Source organism: Hylobates moloch, unplaced genomic scaffold (genome assembly GCF_009828535.3).
Source record: "Hylobates moloch isolate HMO894 unplaced genomic scaffold, HMol_V3 SCAFFOLD_19, whole genome shotgun sequence".
Lineage (NCBI taxonomy): Eukaryota > Metazoa > Chordata > Mammalia > Primates > Hylobatidae > Hylobates > Hylobates moloch.
In genome coordinates this window covers 12,174,123-12,179,725 of record NW_026652294.1, presented here as the reverse complement: position 1 = coordinate 12,179,725, position 5,603 = coordinate 12,174,123, and the positions used below count along the sequence as shown (strand labels likewise).

At 47.3% G+C, this 5,603-nt stretch overlaps 1 pseudogene; it reads left to right on the top strand.

The window, feature by feature from the left end:
• Window positions 1–222: 222 nt before the first annotated feature.
• LOC116459217 (syndecan-4-like) lies at window positions 223–2,934 on the top strand (annotated as a pseudogene).
• The last annotated feature ends 2,669 nt before the right edge of the window (window positions 2,935–5,603 follow it).

Genomic DNA, 5,603 nt, shown 5'->3' with positions numbered 1-5,603 from the left:
CCAGGATTGGAACTCAGGATGTCTGACTCCAGAGACTCCATGTGCCTTTCCGGACCATTTACCACCAGAGATATGTGCTTCCCTGGACTGTCCACACCCAGGTTGGGTCATACCAAGAGCACTGCCAAAGGACAGAGTCTGGCAACATGACCCAGTACTTCAGGGACCCAAGAAGAGGGTAGGGCAGGGTAGCCACAGAACAGGGAGAAGGAACAGGAAAGGATGGGCTCGCCTAGCTGTGTCCTAGTCATGGAGCTGAAAGCAGGCTGGGTGACTAGCCTCGTAATAGCGGTAAAGGCCTACAATATTGATCACTGACCGTGTGCTAGGCAGTAGGTGAGGTACCTTATTGGCTCTTCTACACTGGCCATCTCAGTACCCTGTAAGAAGGGGATGTTACCAGCCTCAATTTCCTTGTGAGACTCGAGATCACACAACACATTAAAGGTGAAGTTAAGATTCAAACCCAGATAGCCAGGCCCATGTTTCAGCAGCATCCATTTCTGAACTATTTGCAGATTATTTGTCCAGGGTTGGGAGAGGAATGACAACTGCTTCGGCTCTTTTGTTGGTGATCACCCTCAGACCCAGTTCCTCTCCCCAGTAGGCTTAGGCACTACAGGCTTTCCACAAATGCCAATGAAAACAGAGACCAGTTTGGCACGAAGAATTTGGGACACTTGATGCCCTTTGGGTGACTCCTGGCATTGTGGGAAGAGATGTGCCAGCTCCAACCCTAGACAACATACAAATTAAGACCTCTTTCACTTTATAGAATCATTCACTATCCTCCCCCACGTTCCTGTAACCACAGCAACCCATTCCTATAATAAATAGCAAGGGTGTTGTATGAAAGAGGAAAGGCAAGTGCCTATGAACTTGACCAGGAGCTGTGTTCCCACCTCAGAGGTCTTTGGAGTCTTCTCCAGGGAGTCTTGACTTCTTGGTGGCCATTGGTATTGCGTAGTACAGACAGCAGCAGCAGCAGTATCATCAACATTGTCGTCATGATCATACTTAATTTTAATTTCTGAGAGAAGAAGGGAGATGAAACTAAGCAATAAAGAATCCATATCAAGGCCAGGCATGGTGGCTCACACCTGTAATCCTAGCACTTTGGGAGGCCAAGGCAGGCAGGTTGCTTGAGCTCAGGAGTTTGAGACCATCCTGGGCAACATGGTGACACCACGCACCACCACGCCCAGTTAATTTATTTTTGTATTTTTAGTAGAGATGGGGTTTCACCATGTTGGTCAGGCTGGTCTCGAACTCCTGACCTCAAGTGATCCACCCACTTCGACCTCCCAAAGTGCTGGGATTACAGGTGTGAGCCACTGCACCTGGTCCAATAGATAGACATTTTTAAAGTTTGACTAGACATTTCTCCATAGACAATATACAAATGGCCAATAAGCACATGAAAAGATGCTCAATTGCATAGTCATTGGAGAAATGCAATTCAAAAAACCACAGAGATACCACTTGACAGCCACTACAATGGCTATGATAGAAAAAAAAAAAAAAAAGAAAGCAAATGGAAAATAACAAAAGATGTGAACGATGTTGGCAAGGATGTGAAGAAATTGCGGCCCTCATACACTGCTAGTGGGAATGTAAAATAGTGTAGCCACATTGGAAAACAGAAAGGCAGTTCCTCAAAGGTTAAATATAGAATTACTATACAAGCCAGCAATTCCACTCCTAAGGTTATACCCAAAAGAAGTGAAAACATATGTTCCCACAAAAACTGATACAAAACATATTCATACCAACATTATTCATAATAGCCAAAAAAGCAGAAATAACCCAAATGTCCATCAACTGATGAACAGATAAACAAAACGTGGTCTATCCATAGAAGAGAAGATTATTCAGCCATGTAAAGGAATGAAACACTGATCCATGCTACAGCGTGGATGAACCTTGAAGACATTATGCTAAGTGAAAGAAGCCAGACACCAAAGACCGTGTACTATATGATTCCATTCATATGAAATGTCCAGAATATGGACATCTATAGAGATAGAAAATAGATTCCTGGCTGCCAGGGGCTGGAACAGAGCAGGAAATAGGAAATGAATGCTGCTGAGTACAGAATTATTTGAGGGTGAGGTGATGCAAATGTTCTGCAATTAGATAGTGGTGATAGTTGCAAAACCTTGTGAATATATTAAGTACCACTGAATTGTACACTTTGGGAATGATTGCTCTGACTCACCGCAGGCTGTTCACCCTCTCCGGATGGCAGTACCACTGCTCCCACCCTCCTGCTCCTGCTGCTGCTGCTTTTTGCAGGCACCTCCACCACCCCTGAGTCAATCCAAGAAACTGAGGTCATCGACCCAGGACCACCTAGGGGCCAAACTTCTCCAGATGCCTACTGGAAGACTCTGGATGTGGGTGTGGGGGGCAGGAACCTGATGACTCTGAGCTGTCTGGCTCTGGAGATATTGGTGAGTCAAGGGACCCCAAGATCATCCCTGAAGTGATCCAACCCTTGGTGCTTCTAGATAACCACATCCCTGAGAGGGCAGGGCCTGGGAACCTGGTCCCACTGAAACCAAGGAACTAGAGGAGAATGAAGTCATCCCCAGGAGGATCTCACCCTCTGTGGGGGACCAGGATGTGTCCAATAAGGCACCCATGTCCAACACTGCCCAGGGCAGCAACATCTTTGAGAGAATGGAAGTCGTGGCAGTCCTGACTGTGGACAGCATCGTGGGCATCCTCTCTGCTGTTTTCCTGATCCTGCTTCTGGTGAACCATATGAAGAAGGATGAAGGCAGAAACGACCTGAGCAGGAAGCCCATCTACTAAAAAGCCCCTAGCAATGAGTTATTACGCTTCTTCTATGAGCACTGGTTTGGACTTCAGGGGATAGGGAAGTCGGAGCATTTTGAAGAGTGGCCATTAGGATGCGGGAGGACAACCTAAGAGTGTCTTGTTAGTATCTCCAGTTCTGGTTACCTTTATATATATTTTTTATTATTATTATTTTTAAGACGGGGTCTTGCCGTGTTGCCCAGGCTGGAGTGCAGTGGAGTAATCTTGGCTAACTGCAACCTCCACCTCCCCAATTCAAGCAATTCTCCCGCCTCAGCCTCCCGAGTAGCTAGGACCACAGGCGTGCACCACCACACCTGGCTAATTTTTGTATTTTTAGTAGAGACGGGGTTTTGCTATGATGGCCAGGCTGGTCTTGAACTCCTGGCCTCAAGTGATCCACCCACCTGGGCCTCCCAAAGCGATGTGATTACAGGCATGAGCCACCGTGCCCAGCCTTCTGGTTACCTTCAAGTGTCTGGAGAAACATCGTCTTCTACTGTTCTGCCTGGATCTTCTTGGTTGTTGTTGTTATTGTTGTTCTGTGTGTTTTTTATTTTTATTTTTATTGAGACAGGGTCTCCCTCTGATGTGCAGTGGCAGGATAAGGGCTCACTGCAGTCTCGACCTGGAATCAAGAATCAAGCAATCCTCCTGCCTCAGCCCCTCAAGTAGCTGGGACTACAAGCATCGCCACCACACCCAGCTAATATATATATATATATATTTTTTTTTTGTAGAGATGGGGTGTCACCATGTTGGCCAGGCTGGTCTCGAACTCCTGGACTCAAGTAATCCATCTGCCTCGGCCTCCCAAAGTGCTAGGATTACAGGCATGAGCCACTGTGCCTGGCTTGCCTGTCTCTGCTTGATTTCTTGGGCCTCAGTTGCTCCGGCAGAAAAATGGAATTAAACTTGGCCGTTCTGAAGGCAAGAGTGAAACTGGATTATTTCTTTAACTTCCAGTTTAGAATCCAGGTCCAGCTTCAAACCCATACTGAACATGCCTCATCCAGAGCCCCTTTGAAGTCAGGGAGGAAGTGGTGTTGGGAGTCCTGGCTGAGGATGTGCTCCCGTCAGCTGGGACTCACAACACCACTATCTAGTTGCCAAACGTTTTTATCACTCCGCCCCCGACATAATCTGCTCTCGCAGGCTCACACTCTGGCAGGAATTGGGAGAAGGAGTTAGAACCATCTGCACCTTGAGATGTGTCTGTAAATGAGTACTTAGGATCATGCTACGGGAGTCTCCATAGTATATGGTATACCTTGGCCCATTCTAGGCTCTTTCAAGTGCCTTTTGGAAATCAACCTTTTTATCTGGGGAGGGAGGGTGAGAAAAAGAGCCAAAAGTTCATGTTGAAGTGGATTTGTGGAATATTTGCAAATCTACTTTTATTTATTTTTTTTGAGACAGTGTCTCGCTCTGTTGCCGAGGCTGGAGTACAGTGGTGCAATCACAGCTCACTATAGCCTCGACCTGCAGGGCTCAAGTGATCCTCTCACCTCAACCTCCAGAGTAGCTGGGACTACAGGCACATGCAACTGCACCTGGCTAATGTTTATTTTATGTATTTTTTGTAGAGACAGGGTGTCATTATGTTTCCCAGGCCGGTCTCGAACTCCTGAGCTCAACAATCCTTCTGCCTCAGCCTCCCAAGTAGCTGAGATTACAGGCATTCACCACCATACCCAGCTAATTTTTTGTATTTTTAGTAGAGATGAGGTTTCGCCATGTTGATCAGGCTGGTCTCAAACTTCTGGCCTCAAGTGATCCACCTACCTTGGCCTCCCAAAGTGCTGGGGTTACAGGCGTGAGCCACCACGCTTGGTCTTTTTTTTTTTCTTTTTTTTTGAGACAGAATCTCCATCTGTTGCCCAGGCTGGAGTGCAGTGGTGTGATCTCGGCTCACTGCAACCTCTGCCTCCCAGGTTCAAGTAACTCTCCCTCCTCAGCTTCCCGAGTAGCTGGGATTACAGGTGTGTGCCATCATGCCCAGCTAGTTTTTGTATTTTTAGTAAAGATGGTATGTTTAGTATTTTTAGTTGGCCAGGATGATCTCCAACTCCCGACTTCAGGTGATCCACCCGCCTCAGCCTCCCACAGTGCTGGGATTACAGGATTACAGGGGTAAACCACCACACCCGGCTGAGTGAGCGAATTTTTGTGTTGCTGGGTGCATTTTGACTTCTTGCCCCATTCCTGGTGCCCTTTTTTTTTTTTTTTTTTTAAGACACAGTCTCGCTCTGTCACCCAGGCTGGAGTGCAGTGGTGTAATCTCAGCTCACCTACTGCGTTCAAGCAATTCTCGTGCCTCAGCCTCCTGAGTAGCTGGGACTACAGGCACCCACCACCATGCCCGGCTGATTTTTGCATTTTTTTGTAGAGATTGGGTGGCGGAGGCGGTGGGGGGGTGGTCTCACCATGTTGGCCAGGCTGGTCTTGAACTCCTGACCTCAAATGATCCACCTGCCTTGGCCTCTCAAAGTGCTGAGATTACAGGCATGAGCCACCACATCCGGCCCCTGGTGCCTTTTCACTGGGCTGGAATAGCTGAGGTAGCCCATTCTACCCTCTTTCTGCCTTCTGCCTGGGACCCAGCTGGCGTTCTTTGGTTTGTTTTCTCTAAGCTCTAGGCCTGTGCTATCTAACACAGTAACCACGTGTGGCTGTTTAAATTTAAGTCAACTAAAATCACATAAAGTTAATTCATTCCTCCTGTGCTGGAACTGAACTGGAGTCTGCTCACCTGGCACGGTAAGACCAGATATCCATTC